Genomic DNA, 24,553 nt, shown 5'->3' on the forward strand with positions numbered 1-24,553 from the left:
TGGTTATTAATAATTTTTAAATACCATCTGTCATATTCATTGTGTAATTAAAATTAATACATACCATACATTAACTCAAAAATTATGCATAATAAAAGGTTAGATAGAATGTCATTCGATTCAAGTAAACTTTATCAAATATTTTAATTGTACTTATCTAAAAATTTCTTCACAGACGTAATTCAATTAAAAAATATTGAAACATAAATCAAAACATCATCAATTACACCGAAGACAAGGACCATAGGCATTTGCAATTTATTTTTTTGGTAAATATTTTTTTTACGAATTTTCAAATAAAGCAATACTTGATACAATTTTTTATTTTTTAATTTCATAAGATAATAAAATATTAATCACTAAATTTTATTTGATCTTAAAATAATTGAAATACCATTGATTGAAAATTTCTTAATCTGTTTACATTATTTATCAATAATATCTTACAGATTTTTTAACAAATTATTATTACGATATCATCACGTATTTTTAAATTATGGCTTAATTTTATTTTAAAATTTGTTTCAAGTATTTAATTATATTCACTTAAATATGGATGGCTATGAAAAGAATGGATCTTTTTTTACAGGGTTCCAGACACATCAACAAAAATTTAAAAATATACTCGAAATCTTGGAAATAAAACTAAAATAGAACTTTATTATTAAGAAATTTAAAGAACTTAGAAATATAGAAAATATATGCATTTTTTGGAAATTTAAGAAATATCTGCAGACTTATCGGTGTATTTTGAAAATTTATATCAAAATTAAGATAAAAACATAATAAAAATCATATAAAACTTTTAAATAATCGCAAAATTGTACAAATTGATGGAGCAGGACTGAATAAACACTCACAATTTTTATTATTTCCGATTAATTGAATTCTTTATAAAAATCCAAATATTGTATCTTTAAAGACTCTTGCACAATTCCATCTATTCTTTTCTATAGAAATATTGAAATAAACCAAACTTTTTCTTTACATAATAAATTTTTATCCATTAGATTATAGTTGAAGAAGAAGTGGAACATAAACGACTTCAATGCGAAAAACGAAGGAAAAAATATCATCAAAAGCGTATGCTTCAACAAACTGTCTTTGATACATCATCTTCACACAATTTTTATTCTCATTCTTTATCTCTTGATCATTCGTACAATGCATCTTTGCCAGAAACTGTTAATCATGTATTACTGGATCATTCTTATAATGTATCTTGGAATAATACTGAACCACTTATAGATTTAACTCTTAAGACTACTTCAACACCTAACAATCATAGTAATATCAATAATAATTGTAATAATAGTAATAATAACATTAGTAATGATGATGATAATAATGATAATGAAAATAATAGTAATGATTTTGTACAAAATAATCATACATTATATTCTCATGATGCTCTACCATTAGTAAATTTGACAAATGAAACTAATCAAGTGATTAACAACAATACCAATGATAATAACATAATAACAACTCAATCTGTTTCTACTGCAGCCAATAATAACAGTTTGTCAAATGTATACGATTCATCCTATTTCTATACTATTATACGTAATATTGAAGAAAATTACATCGGAAAGATGGATATCATTTGTATTCATTGTAATGCAAAACATTTTCCTGATGAAAGAGTTACCAATAAAAAGAATTCTTTTAATGACTGTTGTCATCAAGGTAAAGTAAAACTTGAACCTTTACCAACCACCCCAACATTACTACAATCATTGTTTGAAGGTAATCATCCAAAATCAACTAATTTTTTTCAATGTATTCGTCAGTTCAATAATTCTTACTTCTTTGCCTCATTTAATGCTAATCTAATCAATTTTAATAATCAACGTAGTGGTTCGTATTGTTTTAAAATACAAGGACAAGTTTACTATCAAATTAACACAGCATTATATCCAGATTCAAGTACAACTCCTGCATTTGGTCAACTGTTTATTTATGATGAACAGCAAGCAGTTCAATTTCGATTACAAAATAACGTACAATGTGATATTGAAATTTTTGAACTATTAGATTCTTTGATGAGACAATATAATGCATTTGCTAAATCTTATCTAATGATGAAAGAAGTAATTGAAAATGAGAAAAGAAAAAACAACAATATCGAACCTGAATTACATTTATCATTTACATTGAAACCCGGTGTAGATCGAAGACGTTATAATTTTTAAAGAAAAAATGAAGTAGCTGCTATCTTTTCAACGAATGCTAATGGAGACATACCAGAATCCTATGTTTCTATTATAAATAAATCAACTAAAACATTAAAGCATATAAATACTATGGACCCTAATGTAGAACCATGGGTTTATCCATTATTTTATCCATTTGGTACTCAAGGTTGGTATAAAGATATCCCTTATCATCAAGCAAATGGGAAAGTAACTCGAAATGATTATTATAAATATCAAATAGCTATTAGAGATGGATTTAATATTTTTTTAATGGGTCGTCGATTATTTCAACAGTGGATAGTTGACGCTTATGTTAAAGTAGAAAAAGATAGAATAAACTTTTTTAGATGCAATCAGAAACAAATTCGTTCTGAAACTTATGAAGGTTTATTAGATTATCTACATCATCAAGCAAATAATGATGGTAGTAATATTGGAAAAGTATTTATACTTCCATCATCATTTATTGGTTCACCTCGAAATATGTTACGAAATTATCAGGACGCTATGGCAATAGTTCGAAAATATGGAAAACCAGATCTTTTCATTACAATGACATGCAATCCCAATTGGTATGAAATTAAAGAGAACCTCTTACCCAATCGAACGCCATCAGACAGCCCTGATATTGTTGCACGAGTATTTAATATAAAAAAAGATAAACTAATTGATTATATACTCAATAAAAAACTCTTTGGAGAAGTTTCAGCATATATATATGTCGTTGAATTTCAGAAACGTGGATTACCCCATATTCACATGTTACTTACATTACTCCATAATTACAAAATAACTACTCCCAACATAGTTGATCGATATATCTGTGCTGAACTTCCGATTCAAACCGTAGATCCCACATTATATGAGATTGTTACTAAAAATATGCTTCATGGTCCATGTGGGGCTTGGTGTTTAGTAAACAACAAATGTTCAAAACACTATCCGAAAGATTTTTGCAACGAAACAACTATGGATGCAGACGGTTATCCTCAATATCATCGTAGAAATTCTGCTATAACATTCACACGACGTAATAGAGATATTTTCACTAATCAACATGTTGTTCCATATAATAATGTTCTATTGAAAATGTTTAACGCTCATATTAATGTTGAAGCTGTTTCCAGCATAAAATCTGTTAAATATCTATATAAATATGTATATAAAGGTCATGATCGAGCGGTAATTACTGTTACTGGTACTACATCAAATTTAAATGCATCTCAAACAAATAACAATAATTCAAATGTAATAAATCATGATGAAATAACTGACCATATCGACAGTCGCTATGTTGGTCCAGTTGAGGCAATTTGAAGGATACTATCAAAACCACTACAAAATAAAAGTCATGCTATTACACGATTACCGGTACATTTACCTAATCAACATACTCTTACAATTATTGCTAATCCAACTCAACAGCAAGTTATGGATGCTTTACAAGAAGATTCAATGCTCATAGATTATTTTGCACTAAATGCACGTGATCCACAAGCTAAACAATATTTATATGTACAAATTCCGAGTTACTATGTTTTTAAGAAACAAGGAAATACCAATATCAAAAAATGAGAAAGACGTCAAAAAAAATTCACTGTTATTGGTAGAATGTACTCAGTTAGCCCAACTAAAATTGAATTATTCCATCTTTGATTACTTTTAACCACAGTAAAAGGAGCAATTAGTTATGACGATTTAACAACTGTTAATGGTAATGTATACAATACTTTCACAGATGCATGTTTAGCTTTAGGTCTTATTGAAGACGATGGTGAATGGAAACGAGTTTTACATGAAGCGGAAATATGGATGATGCCTCGACAATTACGCGATTTATATGTACGTATAATAATGCATTGTAATCCACTTCATCCAGAAGAACTTTGGGAACAATTTAAAGAACCCATGTCTGAAGATTATATACATAATTTCGGAAAAGTAATTGGAATACAAAAAGCCTATAATTCAATTATTTCTCATCTCGATAAAGAAAATTTTAATCTATCAAATCTTCCAAACATGCCACCAATTACAGAAATAGAAGAAATAGATAATCAACTACCAGTAGAAACAGCATATGAGAAAGGTAAAGAACAATATGACAAATTAAATGAAAAACAAAAAGAAATTGTCGATTTCATCATAGATATTGTAGAAAATAAAAATAATAATAAACCTAATTGTATATATATAGATGGACCAGGAGGATCTGGAAAAACATATATTTATACAACTTTATGTTATTTACTTCGCAGTACCAATAAAAACGTATGTACAATGGCTTATACAGGAATTGCAGCTACATTATTACCTAATGGAAAAACCACACATGAAACATTTAGTTTACCTGTCCCTATACATGAAGATTCTAGCTCAAATATAAAACCAAATTCAAAGCAAGGCCAGTATCTCAAAAATATTGATGCTTTCATATGGGATGAAGCTCCTATGGCTCCTAGATATGTTTTGGAAGTAATAGATCGAACATTGCGTAACATTACAAACGAAGATTCCCTGTTTGGTGGGAAATAATGATTTTAGGTGGAGATTTTCGACAACTACTTCCAGTAAAAAAAAATTCTACTCGAAATGAGTTAATTAACTTATCAATAAAATTTAGTCCTCTCTGGCATAATTTCCATAAATTCTCACTAACACAAAATATGCGTGCACAACCAAATGAAATTGAATTCATTCAATTCTTATTAGACGTAGGTAACGGAACTTTGAATGATTTAAATGATAACTTTTGTAGTCCAGATCGATGTATCGCATCTAATAACATTAATATTGTAGATAATATATATGGCTCCATAATTGATAGGCATGAATTCAACGAACTATGTAATCGTGCAATTCTTACAGCGCGACATATTGACGTTGACAGAATTAATAAAGAAATAATTAGATTATTAGATGTAAATACCGAAAGAATATATACAAGTGTCGACAGTACAGAAAATTATGACAACGAAGGAATTAACGATGCTATATTACCAGAATATTTGAATACCTTAAATCCACCTAACTTTCCTCCTCATGAACTTCAACTTCGAGTAAATACTATACTAATGGTGATCAGAAATCTTAACGTTAGTGAAGGTTTATGCAATGGTACAAGATTACTCCTTTTAGAACTTAAAACTAATCTTTTAAAATGCAAAATATTAAATGGTGACAAAGTGGGAGAAATTGTATTTATTAATCGCATTACTCTATACTGCGAAAATATTTACCCTTTCACATTTAAAAGACGACAATTTCCCGTTACATTAGCATTTGCTATGACAATAAATAAAGCTCAAGGTCAAACATTCAATAAAATTGGTATTGATTTAAAAAAAGATATTTTTAGTCATGGTCAATTATATGTGGCACTTTCAAGAGTCCGATCCTGGGATTCACTTCACGTTTACCTGAATGATCAAAGACTAAATAATTTTGTCAAAAATTACGTATTCACAGAATTATATCAATAATCTATTATTTATAAATATGTTCTCATTAATGTCGAAACCCGTTCCTCTTAATTTTTGCGCCGTATCTATGACCTCCGTAACGTATGCCGTCATTGACTCGCTGCTCTCGAGGCGTATGAAAATCAAATTTCGTAACAAGCTAATCCTTCGGGTGAAACCAGAGTCGTCGAATAGCGTCTTGAGTTTTTTCCATACGTCCAAAGCGGTTTTTTCATTCTTAATATGTACGTATAACGACGAATCTATTGTCATCACCAATTTTGCTTTTGCCTTTTGTTCATCGACGGTGACTGGAACATTAATAATATAACTGCCAGCTATTTTTCACAGTATTTCCACAGCAAATTACTATTTTAAGCGGGACTGGGCCCATAACCTAATAAAACTACAGAGTGCTCGGCACAGACTAAAAAATATATTTTACCGCTTTAATTTACAGTAACATTACTATTTTAACGTTTCATCTCAGTACTAATGTAGTTGCACTTAAAAAAACAATACGTGTCACTATAGTATACGAGTAATATTATTTTGATACAAATTTAACACTTATATTTAACATGAACGAAAAGATCATATTCAACAATGAATCTATCTGCATTTAACAACGTAGCCAAACATGATAGAGTAACAAAGAAGTTGAAAGAACTTGATCTATCAAAAAGGTATAAAGTGTCTGCTTCAAATATAATTTCTACCAAGTTCGGAAACGTTTAAATATTTCGAACTTATTAATCGATATGTATTACAAACTTTACATCTTTTTCTTTTAAACAAACTTCAAACATCTTTATCGATTATTTTTTTATTCTTATTGATAATACATCTATAAGGAATTGATACTAAAAAAACAACAATTTTTTTTTTCATGAAGGTGTCTTAAAATGTCCCGCCTTCCCCTGCACTGAGTCACGGGGCTAATGTACAAGGTCTGTTTGAACAGTAAAGGCGGTTAGTAATTCATCTTGAAGGATAGTACAGAACTTCTTTACAACTAATTAGATAATTCTACGAGACTTATGTCTGAAATTAGACTGACGCTTTTTTAGGTTTGTATCTCACAATAAATACTTCTAAAAAAACGGTCCTCCTTCCTATTTTCCCTTCCACTTTTCGCAGGTAACAAACCAGGAAATGTCCCCTTGCTGGAGGCATTGACAATACTACACTGAAAACCATAAGAGTTTAACAACACTCCACCCGTTTAAATACTATGAATAGGATAACCTACTCTATCCCCTCACTTCCGTTCAAACCCATAAGAGTCCTATAGTACTTCACACTCTATCTTTTCCCACCTGTTTAAACCCATGAGAGTTTAGTCCACCGAAATCTATGTGAGTTTTACGGCAACCTTAATCAATGAATTATCTGCTAAACTCTCCAATTCTATCTACTTCCCATCCTTCTGGATAAAGTTGATTTTTTAAAATAGTTTTAACAAATGTATTAATTAACTCGCGAGTAAAAGAAAGAAACTGCGCCCTGTGGATCATTAACTAATTGTGTTGAGAAAATCTCAACTTGTGAATTAACCTAACCGTTTAAGGATAGGGATGATTGTGCCGGAACAGAGCAAACGGAAGTCAGGTTTTAGAAAAAATAAAGTATCTTCATTTTCAGCACTAACAGGTACACTAAATACACTAACAAACTTTTTGTTATTGAATAGGAAGACTAAATGTCGCTCAAAATCACTGAATGTCCATTTTAATTACTGCATCTGAATTGAATGTCCAAAAAATACTCAACTTGGTGTGTTCGGTATTATTGACCTCACACACGAGCTCAGCACGCTTCTCAAGTTGAGCAAAAATGTGATTGTGCACGTGGCGTTAGCCTATCAATACAATGCACAATGAATTTAATGAAAAGTCTTAAATTTACGATGAAATGTCTTGAAATATTACTTGATTCTTGTTTTAAAATGAAGCCTGAATGTTTCTGATGATTTACAATAGCACTAGTACTGATGATTGACTCAAAACTTTCAGATTTGTTAAGAAAGAATATGAATGGCGTATACACGTGAACGAGAACAGTGAAAGAATGGCGACAGGAACTTCATTAGTCAAAAGGGACACTGAAAATTAGTCAAATGATTAAGAATTATTGATTATTTGGTCGATTGGTTATCGACCCAGTCCCAAGATGGCCGCCGAAGTTCCTGTCAGCCGGCAAATTCAAACTGAGAATTAATCAATTCTCAACAAATTGAAATGTATTTTAACGGTGTCAAAGTGATTTTTTGTTGGTAGCGTTGTTATTGTTATTAAAATATTCTATTAATTTTCGTCCATTCTGTTATTGTCTCTATAATATCACATATTTCTACTTTTTCTTTAAGATTTTTTTATCCCTGTCTATTGATCGAAAGGTTAGGACTAGATAGAGTAACTTCAAATCTTTGAAATTACGTATACGATTCACATATTGGAACTTTTTAAGAGTAAAACTACATGACGAATCGATTTTGATAAACTGTTCTTCGATAAAGAGAATCACTTTTTTACGATAGTCATATGAACTAACGTCATTACGTTCATAAACGAAAAGTTTTATCTTTATCTATTGATCTACTCATGTGTAAAAAAGTTCAGGCCTCTCGTTACTATTTATGAATAATTTTTGGCTGTGTCTAAATATACAGAAAAACGTGAATGACGACGCGGCATGCGTGAGCCACGCAAATGCGTGAATGACGCGTTCTATAAAAGAGTGAAAATTAACGTAAACACCGTCGCTCACGCTTACCGTCATTGACGCAATATCGTCATTCACGCTGCATCATTTTTATCGTTATTCACGCAATGTCGTCATCCACGAAGTATCGTCATTCACGCAGCGTCGTCATCCACGCATCATCATCTATATCGTCATTGACGCGATAAATAATTAATGAAAAATTTTCGTTCAACGTTTAATCGAAAGCTTATGATATAGCATGACTACCTGTTAAATATGAAAGCATAATATGTAGCAATTATAAAGATATTCGCATATGAAGATGCGTTGATGACGTCACACAATATTCTTCATGTATAGAGTAGTCGGTAGCCTCGGCGCACACGGGAAAAAGAGCGCTCTAGTATAAACGGGAGAGACCGTAAATGTGTGCTTGGCGCCGAGTATCTACTGCTACTCTGGATAAAGTTTAAATAAATTAAGATTATTTATTTATTAATAAAGTTTTTCTAAAAACCTATTTAGCCTTCTCATGAAAATTAATTTTTAAGAATTCGCTTTTATTTACCATTGTTAGCATTGTAAAGAACTGTTGTAAACAAATGTTCATACATGAACATGTGTGCTCCGTTTTACGCAAAAGTTTGTGATTAGCAAAGTAGTGTAAACTGAAATGCCTCGACTTAAATATTTTTTGTTTTTATCTAAAAGCTAAAAAAACTGAAGAATAGCAAATGCTTCACGTGATATTTGCTCAAGTGATCATATTGAAACAGACAGCACAGAAGAGGTTATCTATGATACAAGTATTTCCGAATGCACTAGTGATTTTGCATCATCTATCCTGTTCAAATTATTTTAAATTTATCTTCAGTGAAAAATAAATAAATATTGATTTATTAACTTTAATGAATTTATTGATTCTTTTTAAATGACATATATCATATATAATATTTTTTAACATAAAATAATTGAAAAACAACTTAATTCATTTTTTAAATTTATTCGATGATATATTCAATACACCCCCTCAACGAATAAATTAATTATTTTAAAAATAAAATTGAATTTCTGAATTTTTCAAACTTAGGTTTTCCTAAAGGCTTTGTTAACAAATCTGCTATATTTTCATTAGATTGAACATAAATTAAATCAATTAAACCTTTTTTAATATTTTCTATGATATAATGATATTTGATATCAATATGTTTTAATCTTTTATTATTTTCATAATTTTTAGTAATTTTGATAACTGGTTGATTATCTTCAAAAATTTTAATTTTATTATTAATAATTCCAAAATCTAATAATAAATTATTCAACCAAATTGCTTCAGATATTGCTGATGTTAAAGCGATATATTCAGCTTCTGTAGAAGATAAAGAAACTGTTGGTTGCTTTCTAGAAGACTATGATATTATACAACCGTACACTTTAAAAATATAACCAGAAGTTGATTTTCCATCTTGTATATCACCCGCCCAATCAGCATCAACAAAACCAACTAATGCATCGTTATCATTACTTTTATAAATTAATGATAAATTTAAAGTTCCTTTGATATATCGTAATACTCGCTTTAATGCTTTACATAAAGCTGTACTTGCACAATGTTGATATCGGCTTAAAAAATTTACTACTACACATAAATCTGGTCGAGTTCCTGAAACTGCATATAATAAATTTCCTATAATTTGTCTGCAAATTTTTTCTATTTCATTACTTTCAGATTTTTCTCGTTTCAATGAATTAAAATCAAAATTTTGATCAATTGGAGTATGAACAATTTTACAATTTTCTATATTAAATTTCTCTAACACTTTTATCAAATATTGTTCCTGATTAATTATTGTAATTCCATTTTCTATATCCTGTTTAATATTTATACCTAAGAAATTTTTTGCATGTCCTAAATCTTTCATTTCAAAATTCTTGTTTGAGAAATCTTTAAAATTAATAATACTCTTTTCACTATTTCCAAAAAATAAAATATCATCAACATAAAGTAATACAAATATAAACATATCATCTTTTCTGTTAATATATAAACAATAATCATTATTAGATCTAATAAAACCAATTTTACTTATTAATTCATTAAATTTATCATTCCAACATTTTGGAGACGATTTTAAACCATAAATTGACTTATTTAATTTACACAACGTCCCATCTGGTAATTTCATGTAAACATTATCTTTAATTTCTCCATATAAAAATGCTCCTGTCCCATCCATTTGATAAACTAATAACTTATGTTTATTAGCAATAGACATAAATAACCTGAATGTTGACAGTTTTGCTACTGGAGCATATAAATTTTGATCCCAAACATTTTGTTCGAAACCTCTTGCAACCAATCTTGCTTTATATTGTATTTCACCATTATTCAATTCTTTTATTCTAAAAACCCATTTACTACTTATAATTTGATTATTTTTAGGTACCTCAGAAACTTCATCCCAAGTATTATTTTGTTTAAGAGTATTCAATTCCTTTTCTATTGCTTTCAACCAGTCTTCTTTGTTTTCACTTTTGATAACTTCTTCATAAGTATTTGGTTCATTATAAATACTCATTAAATTAAAAATATAATCTCCAAACCAACCAGGTTTCTTTTTACTTCTTGTTTGTCTTTCTTCTCCATCAGTTGTTTCCAAAATTCCATTTTGTTCAATATTAAATTGAACATTTTCAATTTGTTGTGTTTCTGAATTTTCAAAAATCTCATCTTCATGACAATCTTCAATTTCTGCTTGATTTTCATTATCATTACTTACTTGATCATTAATTGATTCAACTTGAATTTGGTTTTCTTCAAAAATATCTATCAACTTAAAAATTTCCTTATTTGTATTATCAGATTGAAATTGTTCTGTTTCTTCCATTTTTTGATCAATTTCTAAATTATTTTTTACTTCTTTAATAAATATAACATCTCTTTTGATAAAAACATCTCTTTTATTTGGAATATAAATCCGATATCCTTTAGTATCTTCTTCATATCCAACAAAAATTCCTAATTCACATTTACTGTCCCACTTCAATCTTTTTTGATCAGGAATATGAACTGAAACTTTTTGACCAAAAATTTTCAACTCATTAATATTAAATAAATTTGTTGGTAATTATATAGATTAAGTTACACTACTCCGATTTCCATAGGATCGACATATATTGTCTAAAATACTTTAATTTAGGCCGTAAGAGGGACGGTGGAGCGCGGAAAGCAGCGATGAATGCAGGCACGAAAAGTAGGAAATTAGACACGAGTGTGGGATAGCTTAATTGGTAAAGCATCCTAGCGCGTAACTAGGAGGATCTAGGTTCGAGTCCCGGTCTCACCAAGTTGCTTTTTTCCGAAAAGTAAGCCTGTACAAGTCGTTGTGGACCAAATAGTGGAGTAAAGGGGGGTGTTGCCCAAAATGGATAATTACCAATTTGTTTTATACCAAATTTCATATGGTGTTTTATCATTAACTCGACTTTTTCCAGTTCTATTAATCACATATACAGCAGTATTAATTGCTTCTGCCCATAATTCTTTATTAAAATTATTTTCATTTAACATACTTCTTGCTGATTCAACAACTGTTGTAATTTCTCTTTCAGCACCTCCATTTTGTTCAGGAGTATATACTACACTTGTTTGATGTTGTATTCCATTTTCTTCTAAAATTTTCTTTACTTCATTATGAATAAATTCTTTACCATTATCACTTCCTATAATTTCAATTTCATGACCAGGATTTATTTTTACAGCTTGAATAAATTGCTTAATTTTTGACCCAACTTCAGATTTATGTTTCAAAAAATGAACTTTTTTATATTTCGAGTAATCATCTTTTATTAATAAAAAATATTTAGATCCACCAATTGAATAATTTTCCATAGGACCACAAACATCCATATGTAATAATTTACCAGGTCTATCAGCATGATTTTCACTTGATGGAAATGATAATTTATGCTGTTTCCCTTTAAAACATGGAATACAAGTAGCTTCATTATCAAAATTATACTCAATATTACTTCTTTTTAAAATATTTTTAACTTGTTCAATATTTTGATGAGCCATTTTAGCATGCCAATCATATAAACCATCATAAACATGACCAATATTAACATAAGATCTTTCAAAATATTTAAATTTCATCACAAATATATTATTAGAACGCTCAGCAATAGCTCCTATTTTATTATTTTTAATGAATTTACAACATTCATTATTCATTTCAACTTTATAACCTTTATCAACTGCTGCATTTACAGAAAATAAATTTACTGCAATTTTTGGAACAAATAGCACATCAAATAGAATCGTATCAATCCAAGTTTTATCATTAAAAGCCTTTAAATTAACTTTACCAGCACCAATTGCTTCAATAATTGTTCCATCACCAATTACTACATGTTTTGGTGTTACAAATTCTTCATAGTTTTTAATGATTTCTTTCTCATGACACATATGACCTGTAGCACCACTATCCATTATCCAAGATTTATCAGTTTTATTTAAATTATATAACGCTGAAATAGCTCCAACAACAAAAGCATTACAATTTCTTTCAAATTTTTCATTATTATAGTTTCCTTTTTTATTAGTTAATAGCCAACAATTTTTCTTCAAATGTCCTTTTTTATTACAATGATCACAAGAAATTATATTCTCACGACAATCTTTCTTAAAATGACCATTTTTTCTACATTTAAAACATTTCTTATCTCTATTAAAATTTTTTATTTTTTTGGATACTAAAGCAACTTTTTCATCATTACATTTACTTACTCTTTGCTCTTCAATTGATAGTCTTGCTGTCAATTCAGTCAATGATTGTTTATTTTCTGGTACAGATTCCCAAGCTGATATAAAATGTTTAAATTTTTCAGGTAAAGTTGAAATAATTTTTGTAATTATCATTTTTCCATCTATTTCATGCCCTAAATGTTTTAATTGATTTACAATTTCTTCAATTTGACTAATATACATAGAAATATCTAGTTTATCATCAAATTGTATTGAATAAAATTTATTCATAAGTAAATGTACTGAAATTGATGATTTTTGTTCATAGATAGTGTGTAATTTATTCCAAACTTCATTAGAATTTTCACATATCATTACCTGAGTCAATACGTTATTAGATAAACGAGTTGCAATAATACCCATAGCTTTAGCATCTTTCTGTTTCCATGATACACTATTTTCAGGAAGTAATAATTCACTTCCATCGACCACTTCAAATACATTTACAGCTCTCAAAATTGCTTTAATTTGAAATTTCCAACTTGACCAATTCTTTATTCCTTCCAGCTTAATTGAATCACCATGATTACCCACAAAATTCTCCATTTCTAATACAACGCTTTTTACACGTATATGTATTTTTTTTTAAATTAATTTATTGTGCTTTTTACACACAATTAATTATCAATATTTAATTATTAATGGGATCTGGGCCCATAACCTGTTTAAATTATTTCATATTTATCTTCAGTGAAAAATAAATAAATATTGATTTATTAACTTAAATGAATTTATTGATTCTTTTTAAATGACATATATCATATATAACATTTCTTAACATAAAACAATTGAAAAACAACTTAATTCATTTTTTTAATTTATTCGATGATATATTCAATATATCCAAACGAATTATTATTTGAGTCTTCCTTCAATGGAAGTTTGTGACAATCTACCTTGTTCAGTATTTGTATCTGAACTTAATAATATTTCAAACGTTCACCTACAAGAGTCACCTTTTTCTGTATCTGAGTTGAGAGTGAATGATTCTCTAAATTTTAACCTACAAGAAACAATAGCACAGTGGATCTGTCATTTTACTATTTCCCACTCCGCTTTAAAAGTTTTAATAGACGTTTTACACAGTGTAAATTCATTAGAGCAACTGAAGCAACTTCCACAAGATTCAAGAACTTTACTTAATACTCCTCGAAGAACAATAATCATTCATGTAAAAAATAAACATAAATAGAAGAAGCATTAATGTATCTCCATTTAGCTTCATAGAAAAATATTCAAGAAACTAAACTCTATTCCACGTAATTTTTAGGTTACTACCGTTGTTAAAGCGAGTTCTTTAATAACTCATAAAAATGAGCTTCTGGAGAGCTCTTTTTTCTGAACTTCAATTCTCCTCCCCAATCGGCGCATAAGAGTACTTTCTGAGCTCGTAGGGAGCTTAAGAGCCAGCTGTTTCTGAGTTGAAACTCAGAAATAAGAGTTTATTGGGAGCTCGCTGCGAACTCTCAGTGCTGTCTGGATCCATGTTCTCTTGCAATTTTTCCCTTGTTCTCTTTATGTTCTACTGCTCCTACTCCTATTCTTACGCTATTGTTGTCTGTTTTTTTGATGATTTTTCTCTTGTTCACTCAATGCTCTATCGCATCTTTCTCCCCGTTACGTCTCAATATTCCTGACAATTTTCTCTTTGTTCTTTCGCTATATTTCCCGATTCCCTTGCTCTTTTTTCTTGGTTTCGTTAGATTCTCCCATTCATTTTCATTGTATACACGTAATTTTTCCTTGTTTTCTTGCGATGTCACCCTATTTTCACATTGTTTTACCCCTGTTCCCTTGCGATTTTGTATTTTTAATTACTATACAATTCTGTATTTTTTTATTGCATTCACAGGTCAAATTATCATAATGAAGAACAGATACATGAAGTTCAGAATTATTTTCTACTATGATTTTAAATAGATAATGTTTGAAATGTAAACATTTCATATAATGTATTGTATCAAAATTAGTGCTCTCACTAACTTCCCAGCGGAAAAAAATGATAAGATTGAGTTAGTTTACCATTTTTCAGTTTTTTAATTCTGCATAAAAAATGGCCGGGCCGATTTTGCTGAAAACCTAATCAGTTCTAAGTTACGTAATTGCGCGTCGAATGCAATTGATCCCACGTCGATATCATTTTTTGTTCTCGAGATAATCGACCAGGAAAATAATTCCGAACGCACGTGCGCACATACGCACATACGTACATACACACACAGACGTCTACTCAAAAACTATTGTATTCGACTCTGGCGGTCTTGAAACGTAGAGATATGTCAAAATTCGGGATTCGCAGAATCTGACCCATTACTATAACTTCCCACTGGGAAGTTAAAAAGTGAAAAAAATGTTTATCTACACCCTCGCGGTTTCTAAAAATTTTTAAATAAGAATCGAATAAGCATCCAATCCGTATTAAAAAAGCATTATTCCAGACTTGAAACAGCATTATTTAAGCCTTAAAATAGCATTATTTCGGCCTTCAAATGGCATAAAATTTAAAAAATTTAAAACAGATAACAAGTCAGTTATCAATAAATGCGACATTATTCTTATTCCTATTATTGAAATTTAATTGAATACAATTCATAGATTTTTCAAATTTAATATTAATGGCATATGCCATTTCAAGGCCGAAATAATGCTGTTTTAATACGGATTTGATGCTTATTTGATTCTTATTTTAAAATTTTTAAAAACCGCGAGGGTAAATTTTATTTATTTACTTAAACTGATAAAAAAAACAAAATATAAAACATTATTGTAAAAAATATATTTCCGCAACTTACATAGTAATGTAAGACTTATAAGCATGAATCGCATCGTTCAATGTAAATTTGAATTGATCGGTTTATACTCAAATGATTAATATTTAGTTTTTTGAAATGCAATTAATTAAACACAGAAAAAAATTTTTAATACACTTTTCGGACTTTCAAACAATGAATATAGGATAAAGTCATTTGCGCCATCATGTGGTAAAACTTTGGAGCTTTAATATCTAATCATATGGCCGGGAAAAATGCATCAGCCAATCATATGACTGGAAAAGAGGCTTCAATATGGCTGCCTCCATATGGTCATTCTCTGTTTTATATATATAATATAGAGATAGAGACACATTATTTATTATCATATGAGTATGATCTTTGCGAGACAATTAAACCTGAAATTTACCAACTTATGTTAAGAAGATAGCGTTGTTCGTCTATGCCGTATGAAACAATGACGTGATATGAAGTTAACAACGCTATTCATATGTGAGAATGTATTTGATTCGCAGCTCGTTATTAGATATTTCGTCGCAAGAGAATTTCATTGTTCCTCGTATTTTTATAACAATCATTTACAGTAAGTATTTATTTATGTGTTTTTTATATCCCCTTTTTTCATTTCTATAACCTTTGAGTATAATATCGTGTAGAAATGGAAAATAAAATGTAGAATCACATCTTATTTGAAAAATCCCTACAGTTTTTTTTATCTTGCAATATAAAATTATTTTACCAAACATTATTCATTTTCTGTTAGGTATAAAATACTTTTTTTTGCAAATACATTCCATATTCGTACAATTAGGTTATTTCTTAAGCATATGTATTTTAACCTCATTGTATTATAATGTAGATAATGTGACCACGCTATTTTTTCACTATTTAGTTAATATACATTATGCATGGTAATTACAGTAACATTTATACAATTACGGTAACATTAATACAATTTTTTAGATGTCCAACGACTCACTATCTTCAAAGAAATTTGGCAGTGCCAAAGAACTTGAAGATTTCATGGCTAACTATGCCATCGAAACCGGGTACGAATTTTCTAAAAAAAATACCAAGTCACTGAAAGCAGCACCACTGAAAACTATTCAGTGTAAACCAGAATTGGGTAATAGGTATTACGATTTTAAATGTATTCGGTATGGAAAGTATATACCAACAGGCAAAGGAATTAAAAAATCCACGTACGTATTGTGATTTGTAAAAACTCAGTTTTTATAGAAATTTAATCTATGCGGTGATAACTATTCTTATATGTGTTTTTGTCTGAAATTACATCAAGTACTCTATAATATGTTAGTTGAAAAATCAAATGATTTCCATGAAATGTGCATAATAGTCAAATTTTTTAATTATCTTCAATAAAATTCTTCAAATTACTGCAACAGGAAAATATGTGACTGGCCATTTCTAGTTCAACAATGATCTAGTCTCTAGTCTGAGTTGACTATAACTCAGTGTTAGCCGAGAAATAGTCAGTTGTGATTTGTTGCTAGGTCGTTTTCTTCGTTAATCATAACTGCTTGATGCGTATATATAACATTGTGGTTTTTTTTTTAATTAACCTAAAATAAAATTTCTGAAGAATAGTTATTGCTTAGATTAAAATAATAAAGTTTTTTAAATTCTTTCTAAACTAAAGAGAAACTATACTTGATGATTTATAGATCTTATAAATATTAGATTATTCATAGCTGTGAATAATCTAAAACTAGTTAAAAACTAGTTTTTAAACAATGTTTAATTATAATTTTATATTTTATGGATAGATCATTAAAAACTGACTGCCCTGTCATCTTCCAAGCAAGAATCACAGGAGATGGTCAATCTTTTTACTTCAAGAAGTATGAAGAAAATCATAATCATCCAAGGGAAGTAGATCCACTAGAACCAGTACAAGAATCTGATGAACTGCAATCTACTTCACCACAACCCGAAGCAATTTCGACTACCAGTGATGCAACTTCACAATGTGTTAATTCTTCAGACAAATCAATTGTTGTTACTTTACCAATTATGCGTGAGGGCGGTGAAGCTGGACAATCTTCATCTAAAGAACATGATGAAAACAATATTTTTCTTGACCCTGTCCAGAACATTATTATAATAACAACTACGGCAGAGAACGATGAAAACATGGAAAATATAAATTTCGATAATACTGAAACACAGCTTGATGTTCCAGCTCAAATAGATAAAAATGCTCATTCCGATGAAGATAAACTGAATGATATGGAAAAAGAAATGCTATCCCAGCTATCAGAAGAATGTCAAAAAGTCGTTCCCAAAGACCTGTCTTTATCTATTGATAGGGACACACCAACTGATAAAAATAGTGATAATATTAAAATGGAAATTTATAATAAAAATGAAGAAGCTGTTCATAAAGATCAACAAAATGAGAATAATAACACTGGAGAGCAACAAAAAGATTACAATGCGGTCATCACAAGTGTAGAAAAAGATGATAGAGAAAAGCAATCAAATGTCAGTTTAAATGATATTGAGTTCCCAGAAGTTAGAAAAACTCGAGGAAGACTACGTGGACTGACGAAAACTGCCATTGGAGTTGCCTGCTAAGATAAGAATTCGTGAAAATAAATTAAATACTTCGCGGGTGCTTAGATCATAAAAAAAGAATGCATGTGATCAACCACAGATAAACTCAAGAGCTACAAGACGACAAGCCAAGTAATTAATTCAAGCGTTTGTGTTGTGAATCATTTAAAATCATTTCACTTTTTTATTGATATTTTCCGTTCACATGTAGATTCTTTTATTGTATTTTATTATTTACTCATTTAGCTTTCTTTAGTTTTGAATGTCAGTCAGAAGAAAACAATGCATTTGGGAAGTTTACAAAAAATTCTTTTTACAACATTCTTGATCTTAATTTGTTGTCTCTGTTAAAACCTTCAAAACATGACATTATTCGGTAAAAATCGAAATAAATGATCGCTTATTAATTCCTCAATTAACAAAACTTTATCTCTTTCTCTAAATGAAGTTCAATACAATCAATATTGAATATACTCTAAATAAAAACGACATAAAAAAAAATTTACAAATTTAATTATTTATATATTATAACCATATTCAGATCTCCGTAAAAATACTATTTAATAGCATTACTACCGAGATATAAATGGTGTAATCATGGCTACCGAGATATAAATTATTATCATAAGATTATTTAAAAAATTGAACAGAAGATAATGTCGATTTCGAAGACACTGAAATGAGAAGTAGCTAATACTCATAATTGAGAACAAAAAGATTATTACATTTTCATTATATTAATATGTGAATATTACTTTTAGAGGCTTTGAATTAATATTAATAGCAGCAAATCACAGCAACGAAGAGATGTAGAAAATAGCAAAGTTTAAGAAATTATGAGAAATTTAAGGAAACATATATGATCCATTGGATCTAGTCAGTGCAATGCGTAAGTTTATTGGAAAAGGTCGTATTATGAAAATCTCGTACTAAAGTAGTAATCATCAAGAGAGGCATTTCTTAAAAATAAGTTTCATTATTTTACTTTATTTGACAGTATACTATAATTTATTTTTAATGAATTTATTTATTATTATTATCGTTAAAGTTTCAGAGTTCGATATTTTATTACAACGCTTCATAAGATTGATTTTTGGACCTTTATATCAACTGAAAATAAAATTTTTAATCGAGAATATCAAAGTAGTTGAAAAGCACTTGAAAACAGGAAACGAAAAAAGCCGTATTGGTTGAATCAGGTGATGTGACCGAGTGCATTTTCTGTAATAGTGTAGTTAAAGATTATTGTGATCATAATAATACTTGAGTAATGAAATTTACGATTTGTAGAAAAAACGATTCGAATAAGCGTTGTAATTTTTTGTGTTCCAAATAAAAATAACTATGCATTTAATTAGAGGAGAACTTTATTTACTATGCTATCGTAATCGATATAAAATAAATAGATTCATACTTAAATACAAATAAATAGATTGATAAATGTGTATATAAAAAAATGTTTGAAGATCAGTAAATTCCACGGAAAAATATATGTCTATAAACAACATCGACTGAAGGCTTCATTTACGCTTATTATAATTAATGTTAATGATAAGCGTGTTATTTTTGTACATGCTGATTAATTTTTTTTTTGATTTGATATTAATGTAAGAAAATAGATCACAATATTAAAATTACTCTTATATGACTTATATTATCTCTTTTTACTTTTACGTTTTTTCGTTTTGACAGTACATGACAATTGCTTTCTAGAACGCCCAATCATTTTTATTGGTGTTGGAAGATCGATTACAGGAATAATATCTGTACTGGCATTTGTGTCAGCTTTGTTACAATTTGATGATTTATTAATTGATAGGTTTTCAAAAGTTGTACTTAAATTTTCTATTTCAATACCAGTTTTACTTGAGTCTATGTTACTCTCGACACTTGGCACTATTGATACATAAATTTCTTGATTCCAATAATCTCTAAGTTGGTTAAGAACATGTAATTTATGTTCAAAAAATCTTTTTGATGATGTGTTGTTTCCTGAAAGAATGTCATTCAAAATTAAGCTGATTTCTTTGTATCTTCATTTATTATTTCAGCTGTACCAGATTCTTCAATTTCCTGAATGCGAAGTGTAAGATTTCAAATTATCGTTGAAGACAATGCAATGATAGCAAAACCATTGATGACCATGTAAATTTGCTGTTATTGTTAATGAGAATGAGAAACTTAAAGAGTGTGCCAAACTTTTACTTTCTCATTATATGTTCTATATATATATAGAACAAGGTTCTATAATCTTTTCTTTTGAGTATGTATTTGGTGTTAAATTTTTATTATTTGTAGAAAATCTCCATCGTTGCCGACACAAAATTTCATCAAATAGATCTATACCAAGCAGCTTGCGTACAGCAAATATATGACGGCAAGGCAGTATCATTGATGTCCATAACCAACATTCACAACTTAATGGCGTAACGAGTATGAATCTATTATTATGAGAAGTTTTGTAAGTTTTTAAGTCGATAGGATTGGGTTCTAATTGAATATTAGCGTATTCTGCTAATTCCTTTATGACATAGTTGAATAAATATCTTGTTAAAGTTTCTTTGTATTTCCATTCATCACTATTGATTGAGTATTTTTTCGTATCTTTTTTCAATATATTTTGAATTTAGCCGAAGTTAGAAGCTATAATTCGATATTCCATATGCTTGAAAAAACTTTTAGCAAACGAAACTAACGTCCCACGGAGCTTAATATGAATTTTGACTTTTGAATTTAATGATTCTATTCTATTGTTTGTTGTATTGCCAAGATTCCCTTTTACAATGCAATACATACTCCATTCTGATCTGTTTGAATGCTAATAACGATTATAATAACTTAACACTGATTTCGGTGCATTATTAGAAAAGTCTGTGTAGACAAGATTATATTCTTCTTCAGATTTACTTTTTACTAATTTTCCGAAATACTCAAGTAAAGAAAGCTGTTGTACTTGTGAAATTTTTCTTTTCACTGTCGTGATTTCACGATCGAAGGTTCTTAACGTGTGGAAGACACATAAATATAGATGTTTATTAGGAAATATGTTTCTTATAACTGATCTTTCGGTCAGATCCTTATCTGTCATAAAACACTGTATATTATCAACAGCATTGATATTATCTTCTTTGAAACAATTGAAAAACCACGTTAGAGTGTCACGAGTTTCATCGGCTAAAATGCCAACTTCACCATATTGTGTTTCTCCATTTCATCTTCAATTACAATCAATATCAGAGTAAGATTTCTTTTAAATAGTTTATAAGTACCATCGACAAAAATAATATCACCAAACAAAGAAACGTTTTCTTGCATGAGTTTTGTTGAAAAATATAAGCCAGTAAATGTTTTATTTTTATGAGAAACTTCCACAGTTGCTTCTGGAAATAATATTTAGTGTTATTATAAAATAATAAATCGATAAAATAAATCATTACACACAATTTATTTACTTACTGTAATCGTGTTCAAGCAATTTCACTAATGCAGACAAAGTATCATCATCAATATTTTTCAACTTGGCATTAATATTATGAAGATCTTTCCTGGTGGTTTTCTTATTGTATTTTTCTCTTATTTTTTCTTGAATAGCTTTCATTGGACATCCCATTTCCATTAATTTTGCAGTCTCTTTTTTCTCTTTTCTATCAAGTCATCGATTAATAGGAAAATAATCAAAGTATTTCTAAAAAAAAATACTCATATTATGTTATCTTGATATTCTGATAGACAGTTTTCATAAATATAAATAATCTTCTAAGTACGAGTTCCGACTAGAGTATTTAAAAAATTTTATCATATAAACATTATTCATATAAAAAAATTAAACGAAATGTCTCTCATGTTTGAACTATTTAAAACTTAAATCTGAGTTGTTACCTTATACTTTCAAGCATGCAGCATAAAAAACAATTGTCATACATTTATGTAGATCATACCTCTGATCCGCTATGATTTTTATGTTTTTCATTAAGAGTTTTCACGATCAGTTTACTTCCATCTTTTGATGCCAAAAGTCTAATTACTGAAGGACAGTTCGATCGATAGGTTCTAAAAATTGAGATCATCAAATGTAACGACGAATTAAATGTGGTACATAATGTAACTAACTAATTGTCAATAGCATATTATTAATTACAGAATGTTATTATTTATGAGCGAGCACTAGTACTTATTATTTGCCTGCTGATACGGATTCCCCGAGAACGTGAACAGTAAACTCCACCAAATTTACATCTGTAGATTAATTCGTAATGATGATTCGCGGAGTTTTCTTTTTTTTTAGATTCCGACAAAGGTGTTGAGCTTCTTATTATATATTGTTGCTTTGTTTTTTTTTTGGTATTCTGCAAACCGTATTTCAAAATCTTCCTTATTTTTAAACGATTGATTGAGATATGGGATTTCATCATTATTTTCATTGTCAGTCATCTATGGAGACATAAATATGCAATTTAAGGTATGTAAATTGTATTAGCTATACTATAAATACTGCATCGCTACTTACGTTAGATACTGTTTGATAGATTTGAAGAAGAATCAATAGTAATCTCTACAACACACTATCAAGTTAGGTTTTGATTGACTCGAACAATCATATAGTAAAAATGATAAGGTTAAAATGTGTATATTTTTAAAAAACCTATATCGTTTTAGCGTTTATTAACTTCAGTAAAAAATTTAAGAATTATTGATTATTAATATTATGTGATTAACGATTAATTTTACACAAGATTTTATAATGTAACATTGGAGTTATACATGAAAGTAATCATCCATCTACAGAGCATTTTGAGAATTACAACAAATAAGTTATAGCCGAAACACTGAAAGAGTAGACTTGGAGGTTATACGGGCAATTATGTATTTTAAGTTATTATGTTTATCATATTTTTTATATTTTAAATCAAGTTATTTTAAGTTATTATTTATCAAAAATTATTATACAGGAAATTATTTTATACGAGAAATTGTTTATTTTAAGTTGTGAACCAGCTCAGAAATAATTGTGCGCATGCGTCAAAATAATTTCCCTGTATAACCTTCAAGTCCACTCTTTCGATGTTTCGACTATATCGACACAGCAGTCTAGTGTTTATTATTAAAGTTTCATAAAAATATTAAATGTTAAGTTAAAGTTGATCAACGTCAGTTAATATATAGTATTTATCAATATTGAAGCATATTTACAACAAAATTAATGTAAAAACCTTAATCCATAAAGAAAACAGCAGCGTGCTCAAGTAACAAGACTCAAGAATGACTATTTACAGCCCGACCAAGATGTTGATATAGCACAGTTGAAATTTCATGTAGGGTAAAGGGAGGTTTATTGGTGATACAGGCAATTTGGTGATAGACTCTTAAAAGTCTTCCTAAACATTACCTATGGGCGCAATTTTGCGTAATAATGTGTCTTATCTTACGTCTTGTCCACCTTTGTGGTGAATTAGTTGCATCATTCTGCGTTATTGCGTGCATAGGTAACGTTTTGAAACACTTTTAAGAGTCTATCATCAAATTGTCTGTATCACTAATAAACCTCTCTTTACCCTATTGAAATTAAAAGGATTATTGAACGAGACAATGAAGACTCACAAGATAATTAAATTACTCGACGCCTCTGAAAGTTTCATTGGAATTAAAGAAATCAAACAAGATATTTTTGTAGATTTGAATTGTAAGATTATGGTCGTAGTTACGGCCCTTCATGAAAAGAATGCAAACTAGTCATCTATCTCGTCGGAATAATAGAAACAAAAATAATCAGAATCAATCACCTTAAAGTACACAAGATGATTCAATGCTCTTAATAATTTTCTTGTAAACCTTTCATAAAGATCATGAAAAGTAAACCAACGTTAGTGACACATTTATTTCATTAGTTCATAACAATAAAAAATTGATATTAAGGAATTACCTATGTTCAATCTTAACAGGGGACCATGATAAACGTATATTGTATCTTGGAATCTCAGCAACAAATTATAAAATGGCTGATAATGTATTGGAAAACAGATTCGAAACCACGGA

At 29.1% G+C, this 24,553-nt stretch overlaps 1 protein-coding gene across 2 annotated transcripts in view; it reads right to left on the reverse strand.

Moving 5' to 3' along the window:
- The window catches only part of Nrx-1 (Neurexin 1), a 763,150-nt gene that overhangs the window by 193,553 nt on the left and 545,044 nt on the right, over positions 1-24,553 (reverse strand). The gene's annotated exons all lie outside the window — the stretch shown is intronic.

This window comes from Chelonus insularis, unplaced genomic scaffold, assembly GCF_013357705.1.
Source record: "Chelonus insularis isolate UGA/USDA-ARS -01 unplaced genomic scaffold, ASM1335770v1 contig_56_pilon, whole genome shotgun sequence".
NCBI classification, from domain to species: Eukaryota; Metazoa; Arthropoda; class Insecta; order Hymenoptera; family Braconidae; genus Chelonus; species Chelonus insularis.